This window comes from Xyrauchen texanus, chromosome 30 (assembly GCF_025860055.1).
Source record: "Xyrauchen texanus isolate HMW12.3.18 chromosome 30, RBS_HiC_50CHRs, whole genome shotgun sequence".
Taxonomy (NCBI): domain Eukaryota; kingdom Metazoa; phylum Chordata; class Actinopteri; order Cypriniformes; family Catostomidae; genus Xyrauchen; species Xyrauchen texanus.
The window spans coordinates 19,005,163-19,020,210 of NC_068305.1; the positions used below are offsets into that span (position 1 = coordinate 19,005,163).

General features: G+C 44.7%; 1 pseudogene; it reads left to right on the top strand.

Moving 5' to 3' along the window:
- LOC127623909 (reticulon-3-like) overlaps positions 1–15,048 on the top strand; it is a 42,412-nt pseudogene that overhangs the window by 24,772 nt on the left and 2,592 nt on the right.

Consider the following 15,048-nt stretch of genomic DNA (forward strand, 5'->3'; position numbering starts at 1 on the left):
ATGTTGCAGGGCATCCTATTTAAAAGCCACTTTCAATTTTGCATGGTGTCACTACAATGACAGTGTTATGTACTGTAGATCATTGCAAGGGTGCTATTTTTGAGGATTAATCTCCTTTTTCACCCACTTTTGCTATGTTAAGTTACAAGGCACATTACTTTCATAGTATACATTTTTTTAGAAGTTTATTGTTGATTCTTGAGTAGTTGTTGGTTGTCATTTTGGGCTGTATTAGTCACAATATCCACATTAAAAATGTTGTCATGGTATTGGCAATTAAATAGAAGCTCATTGTTCAAGATGTAGTTTGGCTCAAGAGCTCAAGAAGGCCACTACAATCTACAATGGAGCATGATCTTACAAGAGCTATACAGTCTGCATTCAGGTTATGGATTTGCAAAATATACCCACATAAACGCCATATGACAATTGCTTTGGATAAAAAGAGTCTCATATTTTAAAAAAATTAAAAATGACATACTGATAAAATGTTAACGTAAAAATGTGCTTCATGTGGTAACATATAAAATTGTTTTATTCTAGTCATAAATATTATTTAACATCACAGAATCAACCTGAATACATTAGCTTACACCAATAAAACTAATTTAAAGAGTTAGTTAAGACATAGCTCCTTAAGATAACAATTGCAAGTTACCACTTTTTACTGTCGATGCATGCCCTTAAAGTCAGAAGAGTATATTATGCCCTATAGACTTATACAGTCCCATATAGGGCACAAAGCTTTAGAGAAGTGATTAAACGTAGCCATTCATTTCTGATGACATGTAAATCTATAAGTCTCTTTCTGTCTCCTTGTGGCATCCATAATGTGTTTCCTTTTAACACTGTACAGGACCAGTCAGCAGTTATTTTTGTTGATCAGGAGGCTACTCTTTTCTTTTTCTTTTTTTTCAGTTTGTGATGTCATAGAATGTGACACATTTCCTTGAAAGAGCTTTCATTATTGCTCGCTGAGAAATGCTGTTTGTGTCTTTCTGGAGACTCCTTGTCTCATGCCAAGGTTGATTTCATTCAGAATAGACGTGTGAATTAATGTTAGTCATAGGCTGACAGAAGTGTTCTCTTTGTTCCCCTTCTGTCGCTCTCTCCACGTTGTGTCAGAGAAGCGACACTAGGGGTCTCTCTTGAGCGCCGATATTCACCTCTGGACTATGAAAAAAGGCCAATGAGAGTTGGCAACCAGTATTTGCATGTCCTGCCCCCGGACATACGTGTATTTAAGCGGCGCAAATACGGGAGTTCATTCAGAAAATGTCTTCAGAGCCGATGGTCGTGTCTGCAACTGCTGCGTGTACACACCGAGTTCCTGTTATCCCTCTGCTGCATGCTGTTGGATTCTACGGCGCACAACAGCGGCTTTCTCCTGTTTGCACGGCTGTGCATTCCTGCCCCTGGGCGCATCGACAGTGCAGATTTAAAAACTCTCAATAGTTTTTTCCCTAAAAGAGTGATTTTATTTAAAAGAGTAATTTCCTCTAAAAGAGCAAAACACAGCGCCGTTGAACGTCCTTTTAAGGACGCGTCTTTATTAAGATGCCCTTCCGCCCCTGTGTTGTTTCTGGATGCGGTAGAGTGCTCTCTGCTTCCGACGGCCACAGGCGCTGTCTCGTGTGTCTGGGTAGCGATCACACCGAGGCTGCGTTTGTGGATGGTTCATGTTCTCACTGCGAGAACATGACCATGACAACGTTGTGGTCGCGGCTTGCTTACAACCGTGAGCAAGCCACTCCAGCCGCCCCCCGTGTCGCTCCTTCTTCCCACGGGATTGAGGACGATGCGGCTGGCGATGGAGGTGATTTGGGGATGGCAGCGGGGAACGCCCCCTCGGACCACCCGCACCCCGACACGCTCGTTGATTCCCGTCCGTGCTCGAGGCAGTGGTGACTCGCCTCACAGCCAGTCTGCCGACCCTCTTGCGATGAAAGCAGATGAGCTCGCCGCGGCATCGGAGGGCGTGTTATCTGATGCTGAGGACTCCCCTGGGCTGCCGCTTTCGGGCCTGCATGCCCAGGCTGAGGCTGACGCACAGATGACTGACATGCTTTCCCGGGCAGCCAACAGCGTGGGCTTGGATTGGAACCCTCCATCCTCCCCACAACCATCACGGCTGGACGACTGGTTCCTGGGGTCTGGGCGCCGCTCATAGCCTCGCCCCCCCGGTCCAGTTTTTTCCCAGAAGTGCATGACGAGCTGACGTCTTCATGGAGAGCACCCCTCTCCACTCGTCACATCGCCACAGGCTCGTCCGCCCTCGACGGCGTTCAGGCCTCAACAGTCCCGGCTCCATGGACGCGGTGTCCCCGCCTTCAGCGCCACGACTGTTCCCCGGCCGGCCGGTTCAGACGAGTCCAGAGGACGCCAACATCAGACCTCCTCCTCAGTCACGAACCCGCCCCCCGCCGGGTGCGCAGAGCAAGGTAAGTGCTTTGAGTTTATTCTCAGCACCAGAGCCTCGGGACGCCACATTGCCTCCCGACGCCGCGTTACCTGTTCCGCACCGCTGCGAAACCCTGCCGGGTACATCCAAAAAACCCGTCCCCTTGGTGCCCCTAGCACGGAGTTTAGAGGCGTGGCTTTCACTGCACAACCCGTCACGCTAGCTGCACCGGACCATTCGACTCGGTTACGCAATTCAGTTTGCCAGGTCTCCGCCCCCCTTCGTGGGCGTACATTTTTCCGCAGTACACGGCCAACATGCCCTCTCCCTGCGCGAAGAAATCGCCTCCCTTCTATTAAAAGACGCGATAGAGCCTGTTCCTCCAACCGAAACGAAGAAGGGTTTCTACAGCCCTTACTTCGTTGTACCCAAGAAAGGCGGCGGCTTACGACCGATCTTGGACATGCAAGTTTTCAATCGGACCTTGTCCAAACTCCTGTTCAAAATGCTCACCCAGAAACAAATTCTATCTGGAGTCCGGCATCTAGATTGGTTCGCAGCGGTAGACCTGAAGGACGCGTACTTCCACGTCTCAATTCGCCCTCGACATCGACCCTTCCTAAAGTTCGCGTTCGACGGCCAGGCGTATCAGTACAAAGTCCTCCCCTTCGGCCTGTCTCTGTCCCCTCGCGTCTTCACGAAAGTCGCAGAGGCAGCTCTTGCCCCGCTCCGAGAAGCCGGCATACGCATACTCAATTACCTCGACGACTGGCTCATACTGGCCCACTCCCGAGAGTTACTATGCGCACACAGGTGCTCAGCCACCTCAGCCGTTTGGGGTTTCAGGTTAACTGGGAAAAGAGCAAGCTCTCCCCGGTCCAGAGCATCTCTTTTCTCGGTCTGGAGTTAGACTCAGTCCCAATGACAGCACGTCTCTCCAACGAGCGTGCTCAGTCAGTGCTGAAATGCCTCGCTTCCTTCAAGCCAGGCGCCATGGTCCCGCTAAAACGTTTCCAACAGCTCCTGGGGCATATGGCATCCTCTGCAGCAGCTGTGCCGCTGGGGTTGATGCATATGAGACCACTTCAGCACTGGCTCCGGACTCGAGTCCCGAGACGAGCATGGCGCCGCGGCACGCACAACATAAAAGTTACCTCTGCCTGCTGCCAAACCTTCAAACCCTGGACAGACCTCTGCTTCCTAAGGGCAGGAGTACCCTTGCAGCAGGTGTCCCGACGCGTTCTGGTCACAACCGACGCCTCAAAACTGGGTTGGGGTGCCGTATGCAACGGGTGCGCAGCCGCAGGCCGGTGGAACCGAGGCCCGCTGCACTGGCACATCAACTGCCTAGAGCTGCTGGCTGTTTTTTTGGCCCTGTAGAAGTTTCTCCCGTTAATTCTGAACAAACACGTCCTAGTCAGGACAGACAGCACCATGGTCGTAGCCTACATACACCGCCAAGGTGGAGTACGCTCCTTCCACATGTCACAGCTCGCCGTCGTCTCCTCCTTTGGAGTCAGCAGCGACTCAAGTCACTGCGTGCCACTCACATCCCCGGCAACCTCAATGTGATAGCGGACGCGCTGTCAAGACAAAGCTTGCCCGGCGGAGAGTGGAGGCTCCACCCCCAGTCGGTCCAGCTGATTTGGGACCGGTTCGGCAAGGCTCAGGTAGACCTGTTTGCCTCACAAGAAACCTCACACTGCCCGCTCTGGTATGCCCGGACAGAGGCTCCCCTAGGGGCAGACGCGTTGGCACACAGCTGGCCTGCGGGGCTGCGCAAGTACGCATTTCCCCCAGTGAGCCTTCTTGCACAGGTGCTATGCAAGGTCAGGGAGGACGAGGAGCAAGTCATTCTGGTAGCCCCTTACTGGCCTACCCGGACTTGGTTTTCGGACCTCACGCTCCTCACGACAGCCCCTCCCTGGCGAATTCCCCTGAGGAAGGACCTTCTTTCTCAGGGACGGGGCACACTCTGGCACCCGCACCCGCACCCAGACCTCTGGAACCTCCACGTCTGGCCCTTGGACGGGATGCGGAAGATCTAGCCGGCCTACCACCGACCGTCATAGATACAATCAATCAAGCCAGAGCCCCTCTACCAGGCATCTCTACGCTCTAAAGTGGCGTCTGTTCACGGACTGGTGTTCTTCCCGAGCCGAAGACCCGCAGAAATGCGCAGTTAGGTCAGTGCTCGTGTTTCTTCAGGAGAGGCTGGAGAGGAGGCTGTCCCCCTCCACCCTCAAGGTGTATGTCGCCGCTATCGCGGCCCACCACGACACGGTAGACGGAAAGTCTCTTGGTAAGCACGACTTAATCATCAGGTTCCTAAAAGGTGCCCGGAGGATAACTCCCTCCCGGCCTAACCTGTTCCCCTCCTGGGATCTCTCGGTCGTCCTTACGGGACTCCAGAGACCCCCCTTCGAGCCGCTTGACTCAGTTGGACTCAGGGCCCTCTCTCTCAAGACTGCCCTGCTGATCGCGCTCGCTTCCATCAAGAGGGTCGGGGACCTGCATGTGTTCTCTGTTAGCGACGCTTGCCTGGAGTTCGGTCCGGCAGATACTTTCATGATCCTAAGACCGCGACCGGGCTATGTGCCCAAGGTTCCTACCACGCCCTTCAGGGATCAGGTGGTGAACCTGCAAGCGCTGCCCCGGGAGGAGGCAGACCCAGCCCTTTCACTGCTGTGTCCAGTACGTGCTTTATGTATTTATCTGGACCGCACACAGAGCACCAGACGCTCTGAGCAGCTCTTCGTCTGCTTTGGGGGACAGCAGAAAGGGAAAGCTGTCTCCAGCGGGGGTTGTCGACGCCATTTCCTGGCTTATCACACCCAGGCCGTGCCCCCTTGCGGGTCCGAGCTCACTCCACCAGGAGTGTTGCGTCCTCATGGGCACTGGCTAGGGGCACTGCCCTAGCAGACATTTGTAGAGCAGCGGGCTGGGCAACACCTAACACTTTTGCGAGATTCTACAATCTCCAAGTTGAGTCAGTATCGTCCCGTGTTTTCTAGGGTACCGAGCCCGTAGAACTCGGTGGCATGCCCACGATCTGACCGGGTGAATCGCTTGCACCTAGCGCCCTTCCCCCTAACCAGGGGAAACAGTGCGCCTTCATTCCCAGGAGATCTCAGGTTTGGGACACTGGTCGATTCCTCCCTAGCCCTCGTGGGTCGCAGTTCAGCGGAGGAACTCGCTGACCCAAGCCACTGCGGGTACCGCAAGCTACCCTGTACTGGTATAGGTGCTCCACAGGTAAGGCCTCCTTTGGAATCCCCCTGTGTGTAACACCACGGTTCTGTCCCCTCTGGCGAGCTGACTCCCGTGTTTCCCTTAGGCAGTCATGGCTGCCTCGGTTGCCGTGCTGTATGTTCCCCCCTCTATGAGGCTGGATCCACCACCGCACCGACTTTTCCACATAGGCCCTAAGCAGGCCTTTGATGGTTTTGCCACTTAAACTTGCCTCTCCTCTCGGGTAGGCGTGGCCTCCGCAGGGTCTTCTCCACCCTGAATAAGGGCTAAGACCCCCTTCCCTCAATGCGTGTAAGGGCCCCGGCCTTAGTTGCTCTATGCGAGAAACATAGAGAGAAAAGAGGCCCGTTCCCAGGTTGGCGGCCAGCACCTTGTTCCCCTCCAGGGTAACGATAAGGAATCCTGATGGCTTAAATGGGGCATTGGGGAAAGGGTACGTGCAGCCTGATACAGTTGGTCGTCCTGCACGTAAGAATACCTGTTCGCTCCTGTATCAGCAGTTCACGTACACGGCTCAGCGCATGGCACTTTTATAAGTGGACCCCTAGTGTCACTTCTCTGACACAACGTGGAGAGAGCGACAGAAGGGGAATGTCTAGGCTACGTATGTAACCTCCATTCCCTGATGGAGGGAACGAGACGTTGTGTCTCCCCTGCCACGTCGCTGAGCCGAGCCACTGTTGTGGCCGGACCATTTCCGGCTCCTCAGAAAAATCCTGAATGAACTCCCGTATTTGTGCCGCTTAAATACCCGTATGTCCGGGGGCGGGACATGCAAATACTGGTTGCCAACTCTCATTGGCCTTTTTTCATAGTCCAGAGGTGAATATCGGCCCTCAAGAGAGACCCCTAGTGTCGCTTCTCTGACACAACGTCTCGTTCCCTCCATCAGGGAACGGAGGTTACATACGTAACCTAGACGTTATGTTCTCTTAGGATTATGACCCGCTGATGTCAAGTACAGACTGCTATGCTTCTATAATTAAGCAAGATCTGCTTTTAGGTTATGGTTTATACTGTAAACATCATATGTAAGTCATTTTGCATTAAACCCCCCCATACCAAGGTAGGTTATACCAAGTATGGTTATTAGCGCTGGAGATTACAATTTTGAACCAATCAGTGAACATTCAACTATGACATAAATGAGAAAGACGTAATTCCATAATTCTATAATGGAGTTCTGCTCTAAAAACGTTTCTTTGTCACAAGAGAGAGCAGTTGGAATTGGCATGTAGCTTGTTTTTGGTCCATTACAGAACAAGATCTGTAGACCAGTCTTATTAGTGATAAGTTACCTGTATACATTTGAATGGTTTCGTTAGACCATGTGGTTTTGTTTGAATCTCACACCTTGAGATTGGTTAGATTTCGATCACTGCCCTGCTTCATCTCATTTTAGTGTGTTCCTTTTTCAGCCTGTATTTTGGTTCTGCAGGTGTCCATGTTATGAGACGCAACTACCAGTCTCACAACAATTGAAGCTATATTAAGCAATTCTTGCCCAAAGGACCGGATTGTTGATAGCTGTTGTCTACCCTTTGAAAGAGGGGCATGGTGATGTCAGCATTACAGTCTTGGCATAAGGGTTCTTGCTTGTGATTCTGTCACAACACTGTTACCTCTTGTTCCCCTCCCCCATCATTTCATCAGAATCTTATTACTCTGTCTGGAAGTCAGCGCACTCTGTGAGGAAGGGTGATTGGGAAGGGAGGGGGGGCAAGCTCCATTGCTATGGCAACTGCATCACTGCTCACTCCACTGCACCCATCTCTTCAGTTTCTGTGGCGACTGTGCACCCTTCAGCTCAGAGCTCCTCATAAACAAGCTTGTGTAGGTGCATGTTGTGAACCAGTGGAAGCAATTGACATTGTGTGTTGATTGGGTGTGTTTGTTTTCACCTGAAAACAAATAGAAAGAAATTTCAGTTTTTAACTCTTTCATACGTACCATCACACATACAGTTAATACCGGTCCCGCAGAGTAGCGTCACACATATGTGTTTCTGCAACAGCCAGTTTTGTTTGGCTTTTGCACTGACACAGGCTGTGCTGGTCAAGCGTCTGTAATTTATATTTGCTCAAACAGTTACTCATTCAGTCTTTTAAACCACAGAACATTTTTATTTTATATGCATACATCCAGCTCGTCACCAAAGTACCACGATAAAAAGTTTACAACTGCTATACGCACAGTCAATTCATCAAATTTTATCTTCATCCGATGCATGCTGCCATTTGTCTACATTAGTAGTGGTTGTCATTCGTCAAACAAACAGCTAATCAAAGTCTTTTCAAGCACATAATATATATTTTTTTATGTAACATAAATGTTTTCATTTACACAAACAGCAACTTAAACGTCTTTTCAGGCATATAATACATTTGTTTTCTGAAACAGACAGCCAAACTATAACAAAAGCACCACGAACAGTTTATACGATATACGAGTTGTATACTCATGAAAACATGCTGATCGAGCGTGATTATCCGATGCACGCAGCTAAGTCTGTTTAGATTAGTGCTTGTCAAACACACACACACACACACACACACACACACACACACACACACACACACACACACAATGTCTGAGATGTCAAACGTGACTTTGCACGCCCGGCCCCCAATCGGGCTAATCAGCTGCATTCCGCTGCACTTAACCCTCTCCTAGGCTGATTAGCCCGATTCGGGGCCAGATGTGTGTATTCACGGCCCAGCAACACCCTCCTCCTTGTTACAATATGCAAACTGGACTGCAGATATTATATATTCATTTTTTTACAGCTATAAAATAAAATAAATTAAACAAATATAGTACAGCAGACATAACCCAATTGTTCACATGTTTACTATATTATATACAGTATTTTTGTTTATGACAAGAAATCAAAAATGTATTTAAAAAATACTCTTCTACACTCTGCCACCTCTACCGACTGTGCAGTGTCGCGTGCAAAAATAACTCACTCCAGGAGGCACTGCATGGTAATTTAGACCCTACTCATAAAAAGGTTAATGAAAGCCTATATTTGTTATTCCACTCCACTGAAAAACATACACTCAACATACAACATACAAAAATGTCACCCCAAAGCTCTGCCACTGATCTCATTCTGTCTGAATGTCTCCAATTGTCTTATCTCTGACTAGTTGTTAGATCACTGTAGGTAACGGCATAAAGTGAATGCTGATTTGAGGATCATAAAACAATCGAAGACAAACAGATGGGGTCGGCGGCAAGCAGTACCAAATATTATATCATGTTGGGTTAACCAATATTAGTTAATTTTAATTAAGTAAAGTGAACAACCTTCAACAACACATATCCGAACAACCTTTTTTTTGTTAGTGTAGAGAATGTGTCTGAATATTGTCCATTGACTAACATGAGCTGAAGCATTATTGCCTATGAATAATAATGACGCTCCTGTGTGTTTTAGAAAGCGGTCTTTATTGCATAATGAGGTCTGAACTACGCCTTCATAACACACACACACACACACACACACACATACACAAAGAATCCCAGTGAGCATTTGTGCACATGATGCTATTTGGAGAATCTAAAGTGATTTCTTCCTGAACCAGCTGCATTAGCTTCTAGCTTAGCACAGCCCAAAATAGTGCTCTAGTTTTTAGCCCCTTCATGCCACTGAAAATAGATACACATGCAAGGAAATGCTCATAGGACTCTGTGGAGACAATGAAGCTCCATTTAAATCACTTGAATTGGAATGAGTGAAGAGCTTTGGAATGAGTTTGGTCATATGCAACAATGGATAAATATTTGCAGCTATTTAGAAAGCAGCTTGTTTACACTGCTGTGCAAAGACAGAAGGCAGTAATCAAATTTTTTCATTATTATTTATTCAAAATGTTGTTATGATGGATATCAGGCTTAGATGATATGCAGTCCTGCAAAAGATTAATTTGGCTCAATGAAATCAATGAAAGTATTCCAGGTCAGTGGCCTCATTAAAATCTTCCTATTTAATACTGTTTAATGTGATGTAGGCCTGTGTCATTTATAGATTATGCTTCAGACAGAATTATAGCATTACTCTCATGTTCGGTCTGGGAGATTAAAGATGGACATCACATCAAATAACGTTTGAATAGAGGAACCAAAAGCTGTCAGATTTTTTCACCTGGTTCCAATCTGTTACCATGGCCACCATGCTGTCATTTGGTGAGAAGTTATTGTTTATGAGAATTAGTGTACAAAGTCCACAGGGACAGAGAGGGGCAGAGATAGAAATCTATTGATCTGACAGCAGATGATGAAAAACATTTTGATGTATTATTCAGGGGTGGAGCCAGGAGTTTTTCACAGGGGTGGATCTGTCTGTGGTGGCACAGAAATTTTCAGCCAGCACTTTTGTATCGTCGGGTTGGGTGGGGGTGGTGGTTTTGGTGTATAAAGCACTTCCGCGTGGATACAAAAATTGAGGGGAGTGGATACAGTGACACCTGGGATAGAGAGGTGCGATTACCTTGATGTGCTCACATTTTAAATCTCCTGTGTGTTGTGGTTGTACAGTGATGGTTCCACCTAAAAAAAAACTATTGTGCCCAAGACAAAAAATTAGAAAAACGGCTATTGGCAGTGGGGTGACCAATGGGGCCTGGCCACCCCCTAGCTCTGCCACTGATCACATTCTGTCGAATGTCTCCAATTGTCTTATCTCTGACTAGTTGTTAGATCACTGTAGGTAAAGGCATTAAGTGAATGCTGATTTGAGGATCATAAAACAAGTTAACTAATATTATAAACAGATAGTTCTGATATGAAGAGCCACATTCCAAGCCATTGTAAAATAGCCAACATGTGCACACTGTTGTAGAGTCAAGTGGCACCATGCAAGGATCTGACGTGTGAACTGGGAGATCTGCACACTTTGCCAGTTTTAACACTTTTAACATGTGATTGATTCAAGTAATACAAGAAACTTTTACATGAACTGAAAGTCGCTTTTGCACTGATATAGAAAAGATGCTAAGGATAGCCATAAAACATTCACATACCCACACCAAGCGATGTCCTTCATAAAGTCAGTGGAGTGAGTAAGTCATCTTGAGGTACTGACGTTGCAGCCGAGTGGACCAGCACATTGAATATTGACTTGACTGTTTGAGGAAACTGAGCACTTTTTTTGTGCTGGTTCTGCCTAGCAGCTGGATTTTTTTTGGAGAGTAGCACACCTTCATGAAAATTTTATGGATGAATAGACATTCTCTTTGTGTTTATTCTGCCTGGCTGGAGTTTGTTTTATACATAATTTTTTGCCATGCAATTCTGTCTCAAAAAATCAAAATGGACTTGAGTAATCCGATGGCAAAATTGTCACAGGGGTTCTCGTAGGCATGTATGAACTGTGTGAGTTCAGAGGGATGGACGCCAGTTGGTGCTGTCATGTGTGGGGTTAATGTGCATGTTTTTCTTTTTTCTGTTTGTTTGGTTCTGGGGATGTTCGGGCTCTGATGGTTGCACTAATGTTGGAATGTGGTTTTTATAATCTTGTTTTTGACACACAATCTATTTAATCTTATATGTCAAATGTTAATATGAGGGGATTGTCTCTGTCCACATGGAATGTGAATGTGTTGGGGCACCCCATAAAAAAGAAGGAATGTTATTGCTCTTCTTAAGTGTAAGAAAGGTGATATAGTGTTTCTTCAAGAAATGCACCTTTCATGTGGAAATATATGGGGTGGGCATTTTTTTTTATAGTGCTGGCTCAAGTAAGAGCAGGGGAGTCATTACGCTGATAAGTAAATATCTACAATTCAAATGTCTCAAACAGAGAAAAGATACATTTAATAGAAGAGTCATTATTGTTTTAGCTGAAATTCAGGGATAATATTTAGGTACCTAATGTTGATGATCAGGGCTTTTTTTATAGATCTTGAAGGGGATATTGCAAGCCGCTGGCAGACCTCATGATATAATATTGGGAGGAGACTTTAATCTTTTGATGGATTCAGTCCTTGATCATAGTGAAGCAAAAGAGTGCAAGCCCCCTAGAGCAACATTGACGCTTCACAGGATGTATAAAAATCTTGGTCTTACAGATATTTGGAGACTTTTGAACCTATCTGGTAGGGACTATACTTTTTTTCATCAGTCCATAAGATTTACTCTAGAATAGATTTTTTTATATATATAACTAAGTCCCTCAATTAATCTGTTGTTGATTGCTCAATTAGAAACATTTTAGTCTCGGATCATGCCCTGTTGTGTTTAGAGGTGTGTCACATATGGAGAAAAATAAATCATATAGTTGGCGGTTTAATGTATCTCTTTGGCAAAATCCTGAATTCCAACAAATCCTAAAGGCTGAAATCAATGTCTATATAGAGACCAACTTGTTCTCAGTATTCTCAGTATAAAAACAGAGAGTGTCTTTTTCTTCCATTTCCTCAGTGAAATCTGCTGGTGGTGAAATATTTACCTCGGCCATTGATATTAATGATGCTTTTAAAGAATTATATCTTTATCTCTGTAGTTCCATGTCTTCATCTACTGATGAGGATAATATAAACTTTGTGGAACCATTAGAACTTCCTTAGCTGACAACTGAGCAAAAAAAAAAAACGATTGATTCTGAGATAACCTTGGAGGAGCTTGATGAGGTAATTAAGGCCTTGCCTACAGGCAAGGCTCCGGGGCAAGATGGCTTTGCTGCTGAATTTTTCAGATCTTATGTTACAGAACTGCCTCCACTTTTGCTAGAATTTTATATGGAATCATTAAAGAATGGAAAGCTTCGGCCAACTATGACACAAGCCACGATCAGTCTGATTCTTAAAAAGGACAAAGATCCAAGCAAGTGTAAAAGTTACCATTCAATTTCCCTGATCCAGCTAGATGTTAAAATACGGTAAATAAATTTGGCTAACCGATTAAGTAAAGTTATGACATATCTTATATAGATCAGGTGAGGTTTATTCAGGACCGTAGCTCTTCTGATAACGTTTCATCAATATCATGTGGTCATTGGCAAATTAATAGGCTCTGGTCGCTGCATCTCACTTGAAGCCGAAAAGGCGTTTGATATGGTAGAATGGGATTATCTTTTTAAGATTTTGAAAATGTATGGGTTCAGGAATACTTTTATTGGATGGATTATGATATTTATAGACACCTGATAACATTGGTACATACAAATTGATTATTTTCTGATTATTTTACTCTGGATAGGGTCACCCGTCAGGGTTGCCCTCTTTCCCCATTATTGTCCCGTCTTGCCGTGTAACATTAGCAGCCGTGATAAGAAAGGAGGATTATTTTCCAGGGGTAATGGCGGGAGGAATTTATAAATTCTCAGGATTCAGAGTTAATTGGTCTAAATCCAAAGCTTTGGCTCTGACAGCATACTTCCCGGTAACAGCTTTTCTGCCGGGCACCTTCTAGTGGCCCAAACAGGGCATTAACTTCATTCATTTTGACCCTCTATTAAAAAGATTTTCGAGCAATGTTGGCAGTCGGGCTTCATTACATTTATCTATTATTGGGAAGGTTAATGTTGTTAAAATGAATTTTATTCCTAAATTCAACTACATGCTACAATCTCTACCTATAGATGTCCAGGGTTGGGGAGTAACTAAATACTTGTAACGGAATTACATATTTAAAATATAAAATATAAATAACTGCATTACACTACAGTTACAATTTAAATAATTGGAATTTAGAATACAGTTACATTCAAAAAAGTATTTTGATTACTGAAGAGATTACTATGTATTATATTGTCATTTGTTTCTTTTAATATTTAGTCCTTTCAGATGGAAACATTTATACATATTAATGATGTGATCCAAAGTGCATTTGAACAGCAGTGAAACACTTTCTTATGATGTGTTAAATTCATACAAGCAGACGAGAAGTAAGTTTGAAGTAAGTTTGGAGCAGAAGAAATAGAAATAAACCTTGTGTAAATTGTCAGCTTTACTAAGCTAAAAGGCTATTTCTAGCCATTTTACATGCACGTTACCAGGCACAATCATGTTTTTTTTATCAAGAAAATTCACGTTGGATCATAATTTCTTATTTTCTAGTAAGCCCTTTTATATTAGGACAAAAATTTTATTCTTGATAATAATTTTTGTATTGTTTTCCTGTAAAAAATATCTACAAATCCATAAAACAAGATCAGTTGATTAATCTTGTTTTAGAAACAACTCTGCATAAGATATTTAGGTTTTTCAGAGAATGTATTTTTAACATGTGTATTTTGTCTTACTGCACTGGCAGAGTTTTTATAGTCAAAACAAGTGAAAAAATCTACCAGTGCTGAAGAAGGAATCCAAAATATTTAGAATATGTTACAGACCATGAGTAATCTAACGGAAAGTTACAAATTAAATTTTACTGCATGTATTCTGTAATCGATAGTGGAATCATTTAAAAAGTAACCCCCCCAATCTCCTCTCTTATTTCAAGCAATTTGATAGCATACCGAAGTACTTCATTTGGAATGGTAAACATCCCAGATTACACTTCAGTAAATTACATGACAAAGTTGGGCTAGGCCTACCAAAGTTTTTGTTTTATTATTATGCATTTGGTCTCAGACATTTGGCTCATTGTTTGCTTCCACCTGAGAGAGCCCCTCCCTGGTTTTGTATTGAACAGGAAGCCTTTCTATTAAACTAACCGGAGTAGTTAAGTTACACCCTGTTATCTCGCATTTGCATGCTGAAAAAAGTGTCCAGAGGGTTTAAGTCAGACATTTATTTAAATGTTTTTTTGATGCTCGGTGACCTATTTGAGAGTGGAGTGTTGAGATCCTTTGAAAATATGGTTCAACATTTTGGGATTCCCTCTATTCTTCAGGTATTTACAGCTGCGCCACCTGCTCTGTACTTTATTTGGGAGTAGTATACACACCCCTAGAGCAGCGGATACTCTGGGAGTGGTTTTGGAAAAGGCCATGAGGCATCAGTGTACTGTCCTGCTAATTCAGAGTCTGGAGAACTGAGCTTTAACTTCTCTCAAGAGATTATGGGAGAAAGATTTGTGGTTTATTAAAAACGTCAAGTCTACATCTAGAGATACAACGTTGCGCCTTAAGCAGTTTAAAATTGTACATTGATTCTGTTGGACCCCCTCTAGATTGAATAGGCTTGGTCTTAAAGATACACTCACCTGCTGGCGATGCCAATCACAACCCGTGATTTTATGGTGGTGTGTTAAGATCCAAGATTTTTGGTTGAGGGTTCAGAGGTTTATGTGTGACTTATTGGACACTCAAATTTCATTTTGCCCCAGACTCTGTATTTTAGGTGGGGTTGTCAATAATATAGGGGATAAATACATAAGAAATTGGGTCCTAGCCAGTGTTATGATCGACAGACAGGTCATCCTTAAGGGATGAAAGTCAGCTGGAG